Here is a 22,230-nt window from a genome sequence, read left to right as displayed (position 1 = left end):
GAGAAGAGGAGAAGCCCGATATAGATTGATATCACTATATCTGCCTATAGCCTATACGTTAGATTTTTTTTCCTTGTTTTGTTTTTGTGTTTTCCTTTTCCTCCCAATTTTTGACCGGGACAGAAGCTGCGGCCCTGGTGCCGCCTCCGGGCGCGTGAGTGGACCCGGGTTCCCCTCCCCCGTCGAACGCGTCACTGCCCCGCCCCCTCTCGAGACCCCCTCCCCTTTTCTCCCCCTCCCGGACCTGAGCTGAGGGGGTCCTAGTTAACGGTCTCACAAAAAGTGCGCATGTCCGCCAGAGACCACGGCCCCCCCCCCCCGCCCCACCACCAGTCGCGGACTCTCGAAGAGGGGAGGGGAAGTAGGGACCCCTTTCTCGAGACCGGGCGGAGCCCTTCGGCCCGCCTTAGGGGGGGTGTCCTCCTCTGCGGGTAGGTGGAGCCGCGACCCCGCCCTCTGTCCAGCAGTTTCTTCCCCCATTCTTCGCAGCGCCCCACTTCCCCCCTCGAGGGTCCTGCCAAATCTCTCTCTCGTCTACCCCTCACGCGCTCTTTGGCCTGAGAGCCGGGGGAGGGGTGGCGGAGAGGGGAGCGATTTCAAGCCCCGCCCCCGCCCTGATGGAGGGCGCGAGGCAGTGGGTGGGGCTAGGCACCCCCTTCCCCGGGAGGCGAGGCGGGGGGCGGAGTCTGCCAGTGCCCTCCCCTCTGCCCTCCTCCCCCTCCCCGGGAGGTGGGGGGGGGGGGGCGGGAAGGGGGAGCAAGCGGCGCCCAGGGTGTAGGCGGAGGATCCAAGGCCAGGCGCGGTCTCGGTCCGGCTGCCCAGCTAAACCGGACCACGTGCGCAGTGGGCTCCCCGGCGCTAGGCAGGAAAGGTTGACAGCTGGTGCGGCCCCAGCCCTGCCCTCGAGGGTGAGCTCTGGAGCCCCTGGTGTGAGTGGAAAGGTTAGGGTTGGGAAAAGAGGTGGAAGGCTTGAGGGTGTTCCACGCGTGGGTGGGAGAAAGAGCGTGGTCCGTCGGACTGTCACGATTGAGCAGTAAAAATGCTAACTTTTTTCGGGGGGGAGGAGGCGGGATGGGGGACGATGAAAAAAAAAAGTCGTGGTTATCTGGTAATGTCGAGGGCACTACTGCTTTCCAAACAAATGGCTTTCGTTTTCTTGTCCCCTGTTTCCAATCCTGTTTCTTCTCTACTAATCTTTGGGATGGAGAATAGGGAATAATATGGGAGCAGGCTGTGGTGTAGCGATTGGCAGTGGAAGTAAATGTTGGAAAAGTTTTGTACTTTGATAAAATGTTTGTTTTTTGTTTTTTGATGGCTTATGGCTCTCAGTTTAAGGACAGGTGACAGATTTTCAGTTTTTTACCAGTAATGTTGGAGTATTAAGATTTAAATGATTGGGGCAACTTTGCCAATAACTATTCACCCAAGCTAATAGCTTGCGTTGAGCAAATATGGTAGTAAAGTGCTGCATTAATAGAATGCTAATTATGCTGAGTTTACTGTTGGAAGGAGTAATAGACAAATTCTGAATAGATTAGTTGCTAGAGGAGCTGATTTTTGAAACTATGCAGTAGCAAGTTTCCTCTACATATTTGGTAAGTTAAAAAACAATAAAAAAGAAATTATACATTGTATCTCTGTATAATAGCACATGAGGTACAGTTCTAATGATTTCATAATAAATTTGAGTTGGTTATAAATAACTATGATATGTATGGATAGAGTCAGAGCAAAGGTTGAGGAATCAGGAAGTCCTTAATGTTAATTCCCTACTTTAATCTTTCATGCATATGCTAAATACTTGGGAATGCTAATTTCCCCGGGTTCATTAGATAAATTAACATTTTATCTTTGGGGCCTGGTATTAGAATCTCATAAATAGGAACACACCACCACATCTCAACTCTCCTCACAATTCAGTGGCCTAATTGCATTAAGTTGGTCACCCCATGAGCAGTGTGTGATTGTATAATAGAAAAGGCTAGGCCAGATGGTATGGTAGCCTCTATCTAAATCTTGCATTATTTTTGGACTACAAAAATAATTTCTTAATTAAATGTAATTAGCTGGCATAAAGAATAATTATCTTAACATAAAGCCCAGGAAATGCAAAATGTGAAAGTATGCTGATAGTATTTACATCCTATCCTAGGTACCTATGAGTTGTAGATGTTCTAATTTTCCTTTAAGTATCTTACTGTACATTCAGCTTCATTACTATACATTAAGTCCTCGTTTGTTTTAATTTGGTTTAATATCCCTTTAAAAATCAACTAGGTAACTGAAGTTTAATGATTCATCTAGGGACAGCTGATTTAAATGACTTTTGATTTGATACTTACAGATTCTGAGAGTGGTATGGTTTGGAGTTTGTGTCTTATGAGGATAGAAGATGAATGATGACATAAGCTCCAGTAGAGGATGAGAGAGAGTAGAAAGTCCAATTTTCTTGATCCACTTTAATGCATTTATTCTAGGAGTCTATCCTGAGTCTTATCCTTTTACATTTTCTCATTTTATGAACTCGTCAGGTCCTATGGAGTCAATTATCATTTCTGGGCAGATGACTTCCACATCTACATATCCAGCCCTCATATCTCTGCTGAACTCCAGTCCCACAAACCCACTCACCTTCTGGATATTGCCACTTGGATGGCCCATAGACATCTTAAATAGAACTCATTATCTTTTCCCCAAACCCATGCCTCCTCCCAACTTCCCTATTTATGCTGACGGCACCACCATACTTCTAGTCATCTGCCTTCATAACCTCAGAGTCCTCGCCGGACTTATCATTTTCCTTCACCAGCCATAACCAGAACAGTTGCCAAGTTTAGACATTTCTACCTCATCAACATATTACTTCCTCTCATGAAATGTGTGTTGAGCCAAATTGCCCTAGTTGCTATTCCTGGTATAAAACATTCCATCTTCTTTTTCTGTTTCTTTGCAGTCTGTTCCCCATTCCTGGAACGCCTGTCCTTTCTCACCTCCACCTCTGAACCCCTATCTCCCTTTAAGGCTTAACTCAACTGCCATCTCCTTCAAGAGATTACCTGATTCTCTCAGTTGTATTTATTTAGAATGTATCCTATATTTCCTATGAACATGTTTTATCTCCCTCTGCCCCCCAATATAAGCTCTAAAGAACAGAGACTGTTATACTTTTGCATTTGTAACCACAGGCCCTATCATAGTACCTAGTACATAATAGCTAATTAGTATTTATATGCTGTACTTTGAAGAACTTTTGGTGGTTGTTGTTGTTTTCAGGGCAATGAGGATTAAGTGACTTGCCCAGGGTCACACAGCTTAGTAACTGTGTCCGAGGCTGGATTTGAACTCAGGTCTGCCTGAATCCAGGGCCAGTGCTTTATCCACCGTACCACCTAGCTGCCCTGCTTTGAGATTTTAAAAGCACTTTACATATATTATCTTATTTGATCCTCAGAACAATTCTGTGAAGTAGATGTTATTATAACCATTTTATAGATGTGCAAACTGAGACTGAGAAATTAAGTGACTTTCCTGGGAGTCACAGCTAGTAATTGGATGAGACAGGATTTGAACCCAGATCTTCCTGACTCCAATTCTAGCATTCTATCCACTAAGCCACATACATCCCTGTTGATTGAGAAAAGGGTTTGTATTTGATGAAAAGTGATCTTTCTTGCCTACCTTTCACTTGTAGATAGATGCCTGGAAAGGGAAAAGATTCAGACTATGTTTTGTGATTCACAAGAAGCTAGGCTTGCTAAAAGTCTTCCCTGGAAGGCCGGGAGGGATTGGGATGGGATGGAATGGAAGAGACAAGAGACAGTTGTTAAAATTGAAAAGAAATAAATGCACATTTATTATTTGAAAATTAATCCTATGCTTTGAGACCATTCCCTGATACCATCTGCATTTCAAAGCCTTTTCTTAACTCTGATAATTTCTTGAAACTGTTGACTATTGGTTGTAGATGAGAAAGTGGAGCCATTCCTACATGTGGGGCAAAATCCAAGCACCACATGCCCCTCCACCCCTCCATTTTACAGATGATAACCTAGTCATTTTAATTGTATAGGTTTTTAAATCTCTTAAGTCACACATATTGCACTTGTCCACAAATACAGAGATATGCCTGTAAAGAAGCTTTTAAGCCAGGAAATGTTCAACTTGTGATATATCACATGAAAATTCAGTCATGCTGAATGTTTGTCTCCTCAAGCCTGTAAGTTCTCTAACCTCTTTCTGTACCCTGTCACTGAGACCAAGTCACTTTGACCCTGATAATAAGTCTCATTCTCTCATTCAGTACATGCTTAGCTTAGAATCCATTTATCCATTTCGCTCATTCCTAATTACAAACTTTTGTTCTTGCTCTTTACCCCACCTGGAATGAATGCCCTTACCTCCCTCTCTACCTGTGTGGATTTCTATTTCTTAATCCTTCAGGGCCAAGTCCAGATTTCACCTCTTCTACAAAGTCTCCACTTCACATCATTCTCCCTTCTCTAATAGTACTCAGTGTCAGTTGTACTAATTTGGTCATTTAAGCAACAATACAGACTAGCATATAGTTAGTTTTTTTGCATATTTTTAAAAATCTTTTTCATCTTGAAGTGAAATTGTGATCTCCTAGAGGGCAGCAGGAGCATCATATGCAGTATTGCTTTTGTTTTCCCCCTTCGTTTCCTGGAATGGTATTAAACAGTGTTACAGGCTTAAGAATATTTACTGCATGAATGTCAGGTGCCAAAGGGGGATAACTAAGAATTACTAGATATTATTGGAGCCTGAGGAGACAAACTTGCACATGAAATTACAGAGCCAGTTTAAAGTATGACCATGGAGGGGACCAGAATGTGACTCTCTTGGCCTAGTGTAGAGAGCTGAAAGAATTAGAACCCATCTATTCTGTAGAATAGTGCAGTGACCTTGGGCTACCTTGATGCTACTGTACCAAGTACAAATCTGGATATTCCAAGTAGAGCAGACTTATGATGAAGGGACAGTAGAGAAGAATATACTTCGAGATGCCTGAAATCAAGAGAGGAAATGTTTTGAAATGCTCAGAGACAAAACAGTCTTCAGTGGAACCGGATGGGGATTACAACTCCCAGCAGACAGCATGGGGCAGAGATTTTTATTTTTGCTTTAAGCCATATGATTTTTCCTCAAGGGAGTACAGCTCCCGTTTTTCAGGTTGTGTGGGAAAGTAGGCTTCTATATATAGAATATGTTTTACAGATATTTTTCTAGGAATTTATCTGGTCAGTCCATAGACAATTGAACAGCTAAAACTCAGAGCCTTCAGATCCATTTTAGGGAGTTTCTCTGATAACCAAACCTTAGTTATGCTACTATAGGTAAAGTTCTTAAGGTGGCATAAATATTGACATCTGTAATCCATTGCTTGAGTGAAGTAATATAGAATGATAAGTTGGTATCATAATGTCTTTCCTTCCTTTTGAAAAGCCTTTAGTGGTAGTAATTTTCCAGAGTACTCTCATCCCCTCAGGGTTTCCTGTGTTCTGTTACCTGCTTTCTTTGCCTTTCCATGGAGTGGCAGTCCATTTTTCAGGTTGTGCTGAACAAGATAGACTCCTTGATGTTTGGGGCAAAGTATGCTTCTCTGGTGGGGAGGGGGGGAAAAGCAATATGTGAAAATATGTCTTAGTTTTTGTGTCAAACCAGTAATAAAGTAGTTTTGAAGTCTTTGGAGAAGATGAGGGCTTGCAAACAAAATACAGCAAAATCTGTGAAGGGTACCTGGTGCTCTCTGGAAATCCAGAATTACAAGTCCCTTTTGTTGGGAAGTGACTAGATGCTATTTTGGGCATCAGGCCATGCATAGAGCTGTTGAGTTTGAATGACACCACAGATATGGCAGTTTAATACACCATCACAACAGCTGTCCAGAAATTGGAGAAGGAAATGTTTATCCTGGAATGAAGCATCGGCAGCAAACCTGGTCCCTGGTTAGCAATCAGGGAAGGACACGTTACTTACAGGTATAGTATTTGGTATCATAGACCAGCTACATTTAGTTAAAAGCTATTGTTTGTTTTCTGGGCTAGGGCTTTATAGTAGTAATGATAGGTGCCACCTTCATAGTGTATTTGCACATGTTTTGTCATTCTCTTTAACAGAAACAATTAGGCTTATGGATCTAGAGAAGAAAGGGACGGCAGAAGCTATTCAGTCCAGTCCTCTCATTTTACAGATGAAGAAATTTAGGGCCTAGAGAAATTAGGTGACTTATCCTAATTAGAGACCTCAAAATATCTCTGTTAAAAACTGTATTCCACCTAAATATGTGCCTTGTGAACTTGGAAAAATGAAGGTTCTTTGAAATAATTTTATTTTTATGAGTGTGTTACTTAGTCATAATTCTGGACAATTCCCTAGGGTATAGACTATTAAGGAAGGAGAAAATGATAAAATGACCTATTTATTGTAAACTGATCTACAAAGGTTGTACCTTTCTCAGTTCATAGATCACAAAATTTTAGAGTTCAAAGGAACATATATGATTATTTATGTAATGGAATTTACTATTTTGCCTAAGGTCACACAGCCTATGGTAATAGGACATAGAATTATAGTTCAATAGGAAATCTTAGAGATCATTTAGTTCAACTCCTTCCTTTTACAGAAAACAAGTTCAATTAAATATACCAACACATAATTTGCTTTATTTATTGTTACTTTCAGCATGTTCACATATTGTCCACATAAATGCAGAAAACGAGTGTTTCCTCAGGGCTATCTGCCATATCAGGAAAAAGCACTAAAATAAAATTATTTTGCAGCAAAATACAACTACTATTTTTAAGTATTTTAGGTGAATTCTTTCATTATCAACTCTGTTTATAAATAAATTCTTCATGCTCTCTTTCCTGATTTTCTGCTTAGTTTAGAAACATAGTATAATTTAATGGACTAGAAAATAAAATTTTTTAACTCCCAATATTTCAATCTTAGCTGTAACGGTAGAGCTGTTTTAAGAATATGTACTTCCTACTATTTAGATATTCCCTAAAATTTGGTTGATTTTAAGAGAATATGTTTTTTTTTCTTTTTTTTTCCAGGCATTTTGGAGGGCAGCTAAATTCAGCATCAGTGTAATCTTTGAATATGAAGGATTGTATGTATAGTAGATTCAGTATGTTCTCAGTAGCCATGGATTACCAGCATTGCTGTTCTTCAAGAAGTCCCTTCCTTCCAAATCCAGTAGAACACCTAAGGACCCAGCACCATTTTTCAGAAGTAAATTAAGATGTGTCAAATATCCTTGAACAAGATCACAGAATGTGTGGTGAATGTGTTAAGATGTTCATGGAAGAAAGGAAAAAGGAGTAACAGTGAGAAAAGGGGAATCGTCTTGAGGAGTCTCCAGTGCCAGTAGAATTACTGAGATGCAATGAAAAACATTTCAGAAAATTCAGATGCCTATATAATGTGGGTGATACAACAGCTTACAAAGATGTTATGCTCGCCATCTACTTTGGTATCCAGTTCCAAATTTCCTTCTTAAAACGTCATCACATAGATTCTGTTTGTAACCAAGATGCTATTCACTGTGAATAGAGATACCAAAATAGAAATGTAGGTGAAAAAATGCCACCAATGATGTCAACCAGAAATATAAGTCTAATTAAGCAATAGGTACTAGATGATGGTTTGAGCCTTCTTATCTATATCAGTTTTAAATTGTAGCTTCTTTGTCTAGTCTTTTTTGCCAGGAGTCCCACTTCTTTCATGAATAAATCAAAGACAGTTCAATCTGTGATTCAGTTGAAGATTTAACTTACATAATCTTTCTAACTTTAAAAAGGACACCATTTAACTTTTCTTTTATTATGGTCATTGTACCTTGGGATATCTACCAAAATGTATTATAGAGGTGTAACATCTGTATAGTGTCTTATGTAGACTTTATTGGGAAAGAATTAGAGAGCTCCCATTCTTTAATAGTATACTTCTCTGCAATTTCCACTTTTCCATTTTTCTTTGGATTAGGAAAAATAAAAACTAAGAGATAGGCCTTTTTTCAAAATACTGAAACAGGATTGGTGATGGACAAGGAACCTGTGTCACAGGATAGTGAAAATATAAAGTTAAATTGTTATCCTTTTATTTTAACCTTTGTATTTCAATGAAAAAGTTAGTATCATTTGAATTTATTTCATTGTTTTGAAAGAATAATAAAGATGATATAAAAGACTTACTTAACCAATTAAGCTATTTCAGTTAAATTCAATAAGCATTTAATAAGTGCCTACTATGTACCAGGAATTGTACTAGAAATGGGAAAAGAAAGGAATGAGCAGAACCAATTCTTAGAGATTTGGTGGAAGAGAAACATTCTAAAAGTAAAATAATAACAATTCTGTCATGTGTTTTAGCATTGTCTCTGTTTTTAGACAGTTTTTTGATATGTGTTTAATATATAACTAGAGACTATTTTTTTAAAAAAGATGCTGTTTCCTTTGTTTGGATGTAATTGCTGTTATATACTTAATTCTTATCTATATTATGTTGTAACTGTACATGATCATCCTGAAAATTCTATTAACAACTAACAGTGGAAGTTTCATATGTTGCAAAGCTATGTACAGCTTATATATGTTTATACTTTTTCAGTGCTTTGTCTAAATTTAATGGAAAGACAGTGGTTATGAACTTCTACTGCTTTAGGTTGGTTAATGATTTGTAGTATCTAGTTTTCTTAGGTTCATATATTGTTAGGAATGATGACAATGTCTGTTAGTTAATTTTCTCTTATGTTTCTGAAAAGCTGTTTGTTTAAAGACAATTCAGAGTAAACTTTTAAAAGAAAAAAACCCCCAAATATTGTAAACTATGATAAATATGTGAGATTTTTAAAAATCTGACAAATTTTTGTTGACTTTTTCAAATACCAAGTTCATCTTTTATTGATCATCCTGATCATCACTGGGCTAAAGATGGGTCTGAGATAATCACTTCCCATACTCAGAAGCAGTATCCAAACAAGGGTTGATCCATACAAGGTCAAAACCTAAATTTTTATATTCTCCATTCCAAGTCTACATGTACAAAATGTGAAATGAGCAAACTGCTTTTTTCCTAAACAAACATATCAAACTTTTATACCCACATGAGTTATCATTGACTAGTCTCCCACCGTAAGACTAATCATTCATTTTTTTATTCATGCATCTAGAGCTAGTTGTTCCTTCTTTAGAGCTGGAAAGGATTGAAGCCATGCCCCTCTTTTTACAGGTGAAGAAACTGAGATCCAGAGAAGTTAATTGACTTCTCTAAGTTCACACAGGGAGTAGATAGCAGAACACAGATTGGCTCCCCCGTTTTAATTTCAAATCCAGTGCTCTTTCTACTATACCACACTGCTGTTTAAAATGTTTGAAATTCTTCTTTTCTATTAAACCTAACAATGGAATCACTTAGTCTGATCATTCAGCTTGTTCACTATATTTCACTATATTCACTAAAAGATTGTTGACTATTTTCAAAAACCAATTCTATTCTTAAATGAATATTTCCCAGCTTTGAGAATATGCAAGAGTGGGCAGCTAGATGGCATAGTGGATAGAGCACCGTCCCTGGAGTCAAGAGTACCTGAGTTCAAATCCGGCCTCAGACACTTAACACTAGCTGTGTGACCCTGGGCAAGTCACTTAACCCCAATTGCCTCACTTAAAAAAAAAAAAAAGAATTATAGAGAATATGCAAGAGTATACCAAAGGCTCAGAAAGTTGCTCCAACTTGAAATGTCTGCACGATGGCCTATTTGGATTTCCTCTACAACCAATGCTAGGTCAGCATGAGTGAACTATTCACCTATGTAAGGTAAAATGACTCCATGCATTCTTTGGGTAACACTCAATATGGCTCACTGTATAATTAAGTCCTCTTATTTATATGATTTTGTATAATACATTTGTAGTAGTTAGAGATAATTTAAAAACCTGTCACTGGAATAACTAGCTTCCATGCTGACCACTTTGTAGACAACTTAGATCATTTCTATTACATTTATTTTTTTAAAAATCAGACATTTCTTTGTAGTGTTGCCTCACACATTAGGTTGATTTATTTATTGAAATACACAATAATTTGGTAATGTAGTCCCATTGATTATACCTTAAGATTTGGAAACTCAAGCAAAAATTAAAATGTTTATTCTTTTAAAAACTATTTAATTCCATTCACATTTCTCCTCAACTTAAGTTTCTAATCAATAAAAGTGAAGGGAATAGACTAGATGACCTTAAAGAACCTTTCTACCTCTAAAATTCTTTGGTTTTGTAATCTGTTTCCTTTCATTAGTGCTGAATGTTCCTTTTTTTTTTTTTGTAAAGGTTGGCAAGCATATCAGTTTGTTCTGCTTATTGATGACATTTCTTTCTAAACCTTTACTCATCATTTCTTTAGAATACTATTTTCTACCAGATCCCATGATAAACTGGATTGAATAAACTAATGCTTTATATAAGGGAAATTGACCCTTCTGGCAGTAGATATTTTTCCCCTTTATTGTTAAGTTAGGAATCTTGGCCACCATATGATCAGTCTCTTATCTGTTATGTTTTATCTTAATATATGATACAGATTGTAAAATGATGGGTAGTTTTAAAACTTTTCAGTAGCAAATATGAAGACAGAACTGCTAAATGAAGTTGTCATTTAAGTAATTAGCATTCATATCTTTTGTTATTGTCAGGATAATCTTTATTTCACCTTAGAGAAATGCATAAGACACAGAGGACTCAGAAAACATCAAAAACAATCTATATAATTCTCTATCTCTGATAAATTCCATTTCACCCCACCGTATCCTAAGGCCCCCTAAATTCAGTGTCACTCTTTGATTTGAATTTCCTTTGGAAGTAAACTAAGTTTGGTCATTTTACTGGAGCTAGCTGTCCTTCCTACATTCTGGCCAGACTTTTAACAATCTTCCTCTACCCTGCTGAGACACATAGTGTGATCTAGTTTTGAATGCCTACTGGCATTAATATCTTTTAATGCCATTTGGAAAAATAATCTTTTATTTACTTAGAAAAATTGGGCTTGTTTAAATAACTTAATTTGTGACTAGGTGTTAAGAGGTTGCTTGATTACTACTTCTTTGACAATCTCCAAAATAAAATCATCATCAACTGTGTCTCATCACCAATTTTAAACAAGATAATTCTGTATTGCATAAAGGGAAATTTTTCTATGTTCCAAAGGCAGCCATGAACAGTGGGAATAATGCTAGACATTGGAACCAGGTACACCTGGGTTTGAACCCTCTGAACCCTGCCTTTGACATATACTGGCTCTGTGACTGGGCAAATCACTTTAACTCCCTGAGACTTCTCTGTAAAATGGGGATGATGATACTGAGAGAAATAATTGTTTTTCTTCTATATTAATAACCAATTATTGAACTAGGACTAAGGCTTTTCCTCCTCTTTCCTTATTTAGAAATAAGCCCCTGTAGGTTATTCAGGCAACCTTTGAAGTGCAGGCTCTTAATGAGATGGAAATTGTGGTAAAATTGACCCAATTGGAAAACTCAGATCTGATCAAAAGGTAAAGAAATTTTAGTTTAGGTGAATTGATGCATTCTGTCCCATTATGTTATACTAGGTCTGTGTAAAAGTGGAATCCCCCTTTTGTTTAGATTACCCTAGAAGGGTGACATGGGTATAGATAAGTCTCTTTGTCCAAGATTGGATGATCAGTCAGGTCCCCTAACCCCTCGTTAGAATAAGCCCACCTCTCATTTTAATATTCATCCTCATTAATTGTTAATTAGAGTTGATTGCCACCCTCAGGAACACCCACTCTTCCAAGAACCTCTAAGTGTTGAGTGGGTTCCATGAGGGGTCTTTGGCATTCGAGAGTGCCACTGACTCTTTTATTAATTATTATTGATAGCATGAAATTGCCCAGAAACTATGGTCTTGAACTTTTTATCCATCACAATACTTAGAGGACTCACCTAACAGAATTGTAATGCAATCAGATGAGTTAATATGTATAAAGTGCTTTTCAAACCTCAAAACCTTATGTAAATGTCAAATGTTATTTTTATTATTCCAATTTTTTGTTTAGGATGATTGATTAGGAAAATTGCTTTCGTGTTTAGTTCCTTGGAAAATTACCAGAGATTTGAAAATGTTAGTGGCAAGGTTTAACCTCCCTATTGAGTTGATTAACCAGTATGCCAGGGGAAAGCTGCAGACATTGAATAGTGTTTGTTTCACTAGACTAATTTCCCATAGCTCCACCCCTCACCTACCATACATTTTGAGTACCTAATACAATGTCTTCATTTTTACTTTTGCATTTCTTAATTGTTAGTTTTGATCTGTACATAAATTCAGTTGCCACTGGTTTATAAATACATATCCTTTTGAAATATGTATTTCTCTAACTCCTATGTCCTGAGGCTGTATATCTTAACATTCTTTCTGTAGATTGGTAAAGGATAGATGTTTTTCAAACATCCTTTTTCTTGGAACAGTGTAAACATTTATAAACAGCAGTTGTTGGTCTTAGCTTTGAAAAGTTTAGATTCCATTGTACCACAAATTAAAATTTATTGAAATTGAGTAGTCCTTTATACTAACCAATTTAAATAGAATTAAATAGCTTGTAATATACTTGGTGGGTGGAAGAAATGAATCTTTGAATTACCAAGGGATTTTAAATATCCTTTCAAATAAGATTGCTTTTAATATATCACATGAAGAACGCTTAAGTAACTGAGTTGTATTAAAATTCCCTAACAAAGTTTTCTAAAATCAGGTAAAGCTTTGAGTTAATTGTCAAGGTCCCAACTCTCTAGGAAATTTCAGCAATGTAATTTTCCAGCTGCCTCTATGTCCCTATCCAAGAAAAAATCATTTCTTGCCTCTGCTTGTCCCTCACCATTTTCTTTTTCACATTAAACTTTTAGACCACCCACCCATTCTAATCTCTTACAATCTGGTTTTCATCTTCACCAATCTACAAAAACTATTTCCAGTGACTCCTTAGTTGCTAAATTCACCAGATTTTTCTCAGCCCTTTAAGCTTATTAACCTTACATGCTTATTTATTGATTATTATTATGCACTTCTCTCCATGACACTTCCCTCACCAAATTCTACCTGTCTGACCATGCTTCCTTTTTTGCACTTCCTTATCCCTCCCTACAAGTGTGATTTCTAAGACTTTTGTCTTCAGCGCCCCCCCCCCCATCGGTATCTACATCTTACCTTTGGTGTTCTTATCTTCAATGTTCAACTATTAGCTGTATTTAAATTACCCTCAACTTTTGGTGTCTAGCTCCATCTCTCTGATTTCCAACTACCTGTGGTTAGAAATTATCTACCAGCTCCTCAAACTCAACATGCCCCAAATTAAACTCATCTTTCTTTCAACCTGCCCCTCTTCCCATTCTCCCAGTCACCCAGCTGGGGAATTTATTATTGACTTTTTCTTCTTCCTTAAAACTGCTTCCCACTCTTTCTCAACCTGTTGCCAAGTCCTGTTGATTCTTCTGCTCCAGTATTTCTTAACTTCTTTCTTTCTCACAACTCACATAGCTACTATTCTAATTAAACCTTTACCACATCTTCATTTCCTACACTAAACTAAGTTTCCCAAATGATCTCTCAGTCTCTGTTCTCCTCCAATCCATTCTTCACATAACTGCAGAATGTTCCTAATTCAAAGATCTGACCATGTCCCTACCCTTTTCTGTACCAATGAACTTAAGTAGTATCTGTTGTTTCTAGGTTAAAATACAAACAGCCTGGTATTTGAGGCATTTCACAATCTATCTTCAAGCAACCTTTCCAGCCTTTTTTTGTGTGTGTATGTCAATTCTTTTGTGAAATCTTCCCTGCTCTTGCTTTTCCCACATCTGAAAATAACCTTTCTCTCATTTCTTATCACACTTTGTCCAGCCTTCACATTCTACCCTGTATCATACTTCTTTGAGTACTTAGGTGTTTTAATTCCCCAATTAGACTGTAAGCTTCTTGAAAGGAAGGACAGTGTGTTAGTTTTCATTGTTACATCCTTAGCAACTAACACCTAACACATAACACCTGTACAGAGCAAGCATTTAATAGATGTTTGTTGTATTGAATTGAACTGAATTAATGAAAGAAAGTTCTGTTGTGACTTTGTGCTCTACCAAATTAATCTCATAATCATCATTAATTTCCCCCCTTCCTCTGATCAAGACAGGTGGAAAGAATGGGGCCTGGTGGTGCCAAAGAATTCTTTTAAGAAACTTATCTTGAGAGTTTTACCTTGACTATCTGTGCCAATTTACTAGGATTAGTCACCTACAGAGAAAGAATATTAGGGACATTTAAATGATCAATTTGAAAAATAGGTACACTTTTTTCCCTATAGAATCAGCTTTTTGGAGCTAGAAAGAACTTTAGGGATTATTTAGACCAGTCATTCTGTTTTACTGCTAAGGAAACTCACTTTTAGAATCATACAGCTTGTAAAAGTGGCCAAGTCAAGCCTAGAAACTGAACTCTCCATTGATCTTTGTATTAAATCACACTATTTCAACATCAAATCATTCTTTGAAGGTATTTTTCTTAAAAACACTAGAGCTTTGCTCTTATGTGACCCAGAAAATTGGATTTGGTTTTATGAAATCCTGTTTGGGATTTCATTGAAGGGGGTTTAGTTATTCTAAAATACCAATTTAATTATCATTAGTTATGAGGTCTATCTTACAATTTTAGCTTACAGACTCTAAGAAGTAAGTAAGTTAGTGAGGTTCTAGTTCAGGAGTTCATAACTTGGGAATCTTTTTAGGAGGGGGAACCTTAAAAATATTGCTATAATTATTTCAATATAATTGTTTTCCTTTACAATCCTATGTAGTTTATTTTATGTCTTTAAAAACCTTATTCTTACAAGGAATCCACAGGCTTCACGACACTCCTAAATGGGGTTAAGAACCCCCTTTATGTAATTAATTGTGTCCCTAATCCAAAGAAAATAATTATCTCATGGTTATAGCATTTGTCAAAATCCTTGTCTCAGTGGTCTTGTCTGGAAATAATTGTCCTATCTGTCATGAGATGCTTAAAGAGAAAGAAATAAAGGTTTAACAATGAATGTGTTAAAATTGGGGGTTTTTTGGTTTTGTTTTTTACATTCAGTTTTTATGCTGTACACTAATGAGAAAAAAAGTTTGGAGGGCATTACTTTTCAGATTTCTATCAGGTTGAAGCCATGGACATGGTGGTATGAATGTTCTATTCCAGATCCTTTATGGTTTTTTAAAAAAGAATTGTTTGGGAAATGGAATCTCTTCCTCACCCCTTGGATTAAGATGTGCAGTTTCTGGGGAAAATCAGCGTCATCACTGATAGTCAAGAAGATGACTAGAAAACATAATTCTGGTATCAGAGACTATAAAGAAAGATGAACATAGAAAAAAATGAATTCTCTTCAAGCAACACACTAAATGGATTTGATTACTCAACTAGCTATACCAGTTGTGTGACTTATCAAGCCTCTCAGGACTTAAAAGTGTCACCTACCTGTTTCTGGGAGTAATTTTTCTAGTGTTCAAGGGGCAAAGTTACATTCTTTGATAATAATTTTTTAAATAGGAAAATAAAAACCAGATCTCTGCATTGAGGATTTTGTCTAGTACAAGAATTTTCTTATCTGTTTATTTAACCTAAAAGTGATCAGGTGCAGCCTTCTGATGTGTTATGATATGAATTTGGAGCTGGGGTGAAGTAGAGGGACAAATATTTTTTCCTTTTTCCTTTTCAAAACTCGATGGTCTACCTGATATCACTTAAAATTAGCCCATAGTAAATAGGGATGTGTTTTGATAAACAAAATGGTTCTTTATGAATAAACACATTTCCTTATAATCTTCTGAGCCTCCATTAGTGGACATATCCTCATTTGTGTCCAAACTAAATGTTAGTTTTTTAATGGAATATTTTGCTTTTGGTGATAGCAATGCTGCTCCTTCCCTGCCATCAATGAAAAGTGGTGAAAATGGTTACCAGAAATACCTTCCCCAGAAAACAGGTTATGAAGAGAGAAAGTCACTATAGCCTGTGAGATAGATCTACTATGTGTATATTAAATAGAGGAAATTACAGAAACTCACATAAACTCTGAAAGAGGAAAGGAGCACTAATCATCTAGATGCTGGCCTCTACCTTTCCAGCCTAATTCAGTCAAACTGAAGTACTAGCTGTTAATAGAACATTCAAGCCAGCTCAACAAATACTTATTAAGTGTCTCATAAAGAGAAGGAACAGGTTGTGCCTTGAAGCAGCTTACTTTCTAGCCACTCTATCTCTTAGCCCTGTCTCTATACATGAATCCCCTATTCCTAGAATAGACTCCCTATCACCACCTCTCAAAATCCTAGTTTTCCTTTTAAGGCTGAGCTCAGGTGTCACTTGCCCCAGTCACTAGTGTTCTCATCCTCTTCCATTTACCTGATGTTGGATTCAGGTACAAGTTGTATTCCATCCGCCCCTACCCTTCACATAAGCGCTTAATAAATATTTGTTCAAAGTGTTATGAACTAAGATTAGGGAATAAGACACTTGTCTTAATATTTTATTCATACCCTTTGTACTTGCCTTATTTCATATTACTGCCTTTCATTCTTTCTCCAAGTCAAAACTGGCCTGCAAGCTATATACCTTGTATATTTCATCTTCCACCTACATGCGCTATCCTTGGAATGTCCTCCCCCCAACCTCTCCTTGGTAGATGCCTAGCTACACAAGGCCTTTCTTGGTTTTCCCCAGTTATTTTTTGTTCTTTTCCTCTTGAAATGATTAAGGATATTTTTTGTATTAACTTTCTTGTCTACATGTAACACTTCCCCTTTTCCCCTCCCCACCACCAGTAAAATGAAGGCTACTTGGGCAGGGACTATTCGTTTTTGGGCGATGAGGTCTTTGTATGCCCAGTACCAAGTACAGGACCTACTTGACCTTGCATATTGTAAGCCTTTAATAGATGCTTATTTAATTGAATTCTTTCCAACATTAACATCTGGGACTTTCTTCTAATCCAATTTTACTTATCAGAAAAGTGATTTTTTTTTAAAGCTAAAACTCTGGTTCTTTGATATTTAATTTCACTTTATTTGAGAAGACAAGCAATATGTTATTGATTCTACATGTGAAATCATGCAAAACGTGGGACTTCTTAAAAATATGTCTCTACCTTAGAGAAGTTCTAGGAAGGGAGATGGTGTGAAAAAAGAAATATAATAAAATAGAACATAGTAAATACATAAAGAAGATATAAATAGGTGTTAATAAGTGAGGTCCATATCCAGCCAACTCCCTCTGACCGGAAGGATAAAAAAAAGCTTCATGGTGAAGGTGACATTTCATCTGGGCTTCAAATGATGTACAGAATTTTAACAGGCAAAGGATGGGGAAGGAAGGATATTCTAGGTGTAGGAATTGACATGGGCAGGTCCGTGGAGAGAGAAAATAAATAGGATTTGGGGATGGAACCTTTAATAGTATAGCATGAAGCATGAAGTTGTATAAGTGACCTGAGATTAAATAACCATTACTAGTTTCTCTTTCCTGGAATTTTAGGTAGGAAATCCGAGTCTTTTTTTCATAGGTTCTAGAACCTACTGTGTTACTTGGTTTGGGGAAAATATTTCACTCCATTTGTGTCTATTTTTAAAGTGACTTTTCTGCTTTGTAGGGATACTTTATGAGATGGTATTACTAGGTTCTTTTCTACTTTCATATAAGGGTTTGAAGGAGGAACATTAAATGCTTCAGAACAATAGTACCTTAGTGCTGTCTTGAGTCTAGCAATATTAATTGACTAATGGATTTTTTTCTTTTTGTGTGAGTTGATTTTGTTATTGGTTTATTTAATTCTTTTGTTTCCTTTGACTATTCTGCTAACGATTATCTCCATCTTCAAGTTTTGGCTCAACTTCATTTACTCTTCTGATTTGTTGAATACTTTTGAAGAAGATTATAGACTTTGAGTTGGAAGGGACCTTAGAAGTCATTTAGTCCAAACCTTTCATTTTACAGTTGAGAAAACTAATGCCCAGAGAGGTTAGAGAACTTCCTGAGATAACACAGTGGACTAAAAGGCAGAACTAAAATTCAAACCCAACTTCTCTAACTTCAACTCCACCATGTTGCCATAAGTTCTTCCACTACAAATTATTATTAGTTGAATAAAATTTGAGCAAATCTTCCTCAACGGGTTCATAAATATTAATGTCATGTGTCATTTGGTGATTACAAAGTGCTCTGATTGAACTGTGATCTCATTGATGCACTCCTTCTGTTGGTGCAGTTTGTACCCCATCCACATCTTTTTAGCTCTAAAATCATTATTCTGTCTTCTTTTAAAAATTCCTTCATTGGAGGAGTTCACCCAGTATCCTGGGTGAGCTTCTAGAACTCTTGAAACCTCATGAGTACTAGTAGAATATACAAGCTGTACATTAATTTTACTTACTTTTGCTATGTGAATGGTTCACTTCATTTTCAGGTCAGACATCTCTTTGATTACATCTTTTAGACCTCTTCCTTTGAGCTGTACTTCACTGGAAAGCAGTAGCTTAGTCACCTACCATTTCATGTGCCTCCCCTTTGCTCATTTGGTAACCCATAGTTCCAGTTCTTTGGAGATGGTGGTATCCTCTTCACCCATACAGCACTAGTGGAAGAATAGAATTATTTAAAAGAGTGGGCCTTTATTTTAGGGAGAAGCTTGGGGTCTTTAAAACACTGAAATTTCCCAAAGGCAGCATCAGTCCTGTTTAGTTTCTGGGTCCTGTTTATTGGGTATCTACAGTATCTCTTCAATAGATATGTGTGTATGTATTATACTTGCCTATATATATGTATGTCTGTGTGTATGTATGCATCATAGTTTCATATTAAAAATCAGAATTGTGTATGTGTCCTATGTACATCCTAGATAGAGACTGGAATCTTCCAGAGCTTGGTGCAGTCAGTACAATGTTATCTATAAGCATGTGGACAGCTTTCCCAACTATAGCAAGGTTTCTTATTCTTTTTTTGTGTCATGGATTTCTTGGGCAGACTGGTGAAGCCTATGGATACCTTCTCAAAGTAATGTTTTTAAACTTATAATGTAAAATACATGGGATTATAAAGGAACCTATTATATTGAAGTACACTTATAGAAATATTTTTTAAAAAACAAATTCATGGACGACAATTTAAGATCCCCTGATCTATAAAGACTTTCTTTTCTACTTGGACTTTATGCTAGACATCTTTAATTATGATAGGAAACTAATTTGGCAAGCATATTTCCCTTTTAGACCTCACATGATGTTAATAACCAGAGGATCCGTTGAACAAAATTATTTTTATTCTATATTTTGAGGAATCTTATATGCATAGGAGATACCTTTTTAAAGGAAAGGTGTTTAAGGTTATATTTTGCTCTACCAAATCAGTACTTTTAAAAATTTGTCAGTAATCCATAAGGCCTAGTAAGATCTTGTTTTCTTTGTACTGTTCAGTCAGTTGTGTAATTGTAAAGATGTTATTATTTGTAAAAGCCTGTTTTTTCCCTTCATGTGGATACTTTCAGCAAGAAAGCTTCCATGTATGTGATTATTCTTGTAATTTTGTAGCTAGGAAAATAGGCATTTAGATGAGTAGTTACTGATTTTTCTCTTGATTGCTTTTCTTTCTTTCTTTTTTTTTGCAGGGCAATGATGACTTGCCCAGGGTCACACAGCTAGTAAGTGTCAAGTGTCTGAGGCTGGATTTGAACTCAGGTCCTCCTGAATCCAGGGCCAGTGCTCTATCCACTGTGCCACCTAGCTGCCCCCCTTGATTGCTTTTTTTTAGTCATGATAGTACCTGAGGTTATTTCAGAGGCTTTAGTATCCTTCCTTCTTTAATAGACATGGAGAATCCATCTCTCAACCCCCTATCCTCTGTTGGTCTAAGCCAACTAGACCTCCTCTTTGTTTTCCTGACTGCCATTCTTTATGTAGCTCAATGTTTAAAGGACAGTTTTTCTTTAATTGATGAGAAGAAACTTTGTCACAGAAATCTTTAAAGATATGACTTCCTCGAGACTGTCTGAATTGAATAATCTCTTTAAGCTTTCTATAAACTCATTTTCCATACACCACTCAGTTTTATGAGGTGATAGTACACAGAGTCTTCCTCCATCTTCTGTAAAATTTAACAAATGAATTTATATTTTAAACAAGGGTTACTCTTAATTTCCAAATCTTTTGTGCTTGGTGAAGAGATAAAATGTTTGCTGACTAAGGTGGTTATAGGCCTTTTAAGTCTACTCATTATAGTGATTAATTTATATTGGTAAAATTCCTTAGCAGGTGGTGATAGTTTATGTCAATATCTATTCTTTTATTTGTTTCCCATTTTTTATCCAGTAACTTGTTTAATAGGTTATGTCGAAGTGATTTCCGTTAGGTACCATACATTCACATTTTTATTCTTATATAGTATCGATTTTCATATTTGTTTTAAAAGTTGGTGTTCTGATTATTTAGACAGCTGATTCACAGACTACTACCATAGAAGTAACCAGTAATTTCCCGTCATTTAATGTTTCATTTTTCATGATTTTCTTTGGTGATTATCATATCTATCCTCTAACTCTTTTTTCTCCAACTCTTTTCTTGAACAAGGTATTATAGTTGAAAGGTATTGGGCTTCTTAATACTCTATAAACCTTTAGCTTTTCTCATCTCTTGCACCTGAATCATATTTTCCAATGTGTTTTTCACCTTTTTCCACCTTTGCATTGAATTTACCAGATATTAAGGCCTATATTGATTTTTGGAGAGTTTTATTGACTTCCATGTAATTTCTCAACTTTTTAATTCTCTACAACAGATTTTGGTGCATAGACTGCTTCATGGTGGTCTTACAGATAAAGTTTATCATGAGCACTGCAATACTAGATGACCAGGTGTCCCATGAAATATTTCTTGTTGCCTTTGGATACATGAGAAACTCACTGTTTGTTTCTCCAAGAAGAAACTTGTGAATCATCCTTTCATATAAGTACAACTTTCTTCTATATTTTGGTTTTATTTATGGCAAGACTGTCCAGATCAATGTGATTTGGTTTTCTAGTAGCATGTCCACTTGTTGGTCATTCTACATACAGCTCACATTTAAAGTACTAACATCTAATTTATTGTACACAAGTGACCTAACAGCTCATTTTATGACATCTTTTGCCAATTTTTAAAATATTCTGCCATCCTTATTATAAACTTGGAGGTGTACCACATGAGACTGAGGGCCATTTGATATTTTTCTTTCTTTTGTGCATTATTATGGATAAAATAATTCATCATTAAGTCTGAAAGAGTTTTCCCAAGTAAACCATTTTCAGCTTTTCTTTTCAAAACTCATTTCATTATGGAGTACTACATGTTCCATTGAAAATAGATGGTGACCAAATTAGCATGTTTGAATATATAAAGGCAATTTTGTCTTACCGCCAGCTAGTTATAACTGCTGTTATTTGCCCATTATTTTTAATGTTTGTCTATTTTTCTCTGTTTAATTTGGATTATGAGGCCAAAGTGCAGGACCCTATCTTTGTGTACTGAGTTATTACAGTGTATGTTAGACTCAGTAAATATTACATCATCACTCTAATGAAATCCTATTTTAAAAATATATTTTCTTGGTAATTCCCTCATGATGGGACATAATATGACTTCACTCAGATATTAGATTTATTGTGTAGAGAAGAAAAACTTTTAATGTCATATAACGATTTTTATTTCAGAAAAATAAATTACTTTTAGGTATAATTATTTGGCTTTGAAATAAAAAGGCTAGTAGGGGTTGAGAGTATTTTAAATGTTTATGGACTAGCATAAAAAAGGAAGGCCATCTACAGTCTTTATATGCAGTACATCTTGTAGTCTATTAGCTATAGCACTGTTGTCAAACTCAAATAGAAACAGTTCTTCCAGGCTGCATATTGACTTAGAAAACCACAAATTAACATTACCTACATTTTTGTTTATTTTGTTAAACATTTCCCAGTTACATTTTAATCTGGCCCTGGGAGTTTTTGAAAGCCAAAAGTTTGACACTTCTATAGTACATGCATAATATAGTACATTACATTCTCCAGGTAAGATTAGGTTAGGAACATATTTTCAACCCAAAGTTTATCTTTAAAGATTTGGGTTTTTGTTTTGTT

The 22,230-nt window shown here is 36.5% G+C and overlaps 1 protein-coding gene across 3 annotated transcripts in view; it reads left to right on the top strand.

Annotated features, from left to right (window-relative positions):
* Window positions 1-13: 13 nt before the first annotated feature.
* SLC20A2 (solute carrier family 20 member 2) overlaps window positions 14-22,230 on the top strand; it is a 135,499-nt gene continuing 113,282 nt past the window's right edge. For 2 of the 3 annotated variants that reach the window (XM_043983251.1, XM_043983248.1), the window contains exon 1: window positions 753-908. The gene's annotated coding sequence lies outside the window, so the exon portion shown is untranslated. Of the gene's footprint in view, window positions 155-752; window positions 909-22,230 lie in introns of those variants that run through there. The other variant, XM_043983247.1, reaches the window with a different exon arrangement.

The sequence above is a fragment of the Dromiciops gliroides genome, chromosome 2 (genome assembly GCF_019393635.1).
Source record: "Dromiciops gliroides isolate mDroGli1 chromosome 2, mDroGli1.pri, whole genome shotgun sequence".
Lineage (NCBI taxonomy): Eukaryota > Metazoa > Chordata > Mammalia > Microbiotheria > Microbiotheriidae > Dromiciops > Dromiciops gliroides.
Note: the sequence above shows the minus strand (reverse complement) of the source record. Positions and strands in the feature narration are given on the sequence as shown.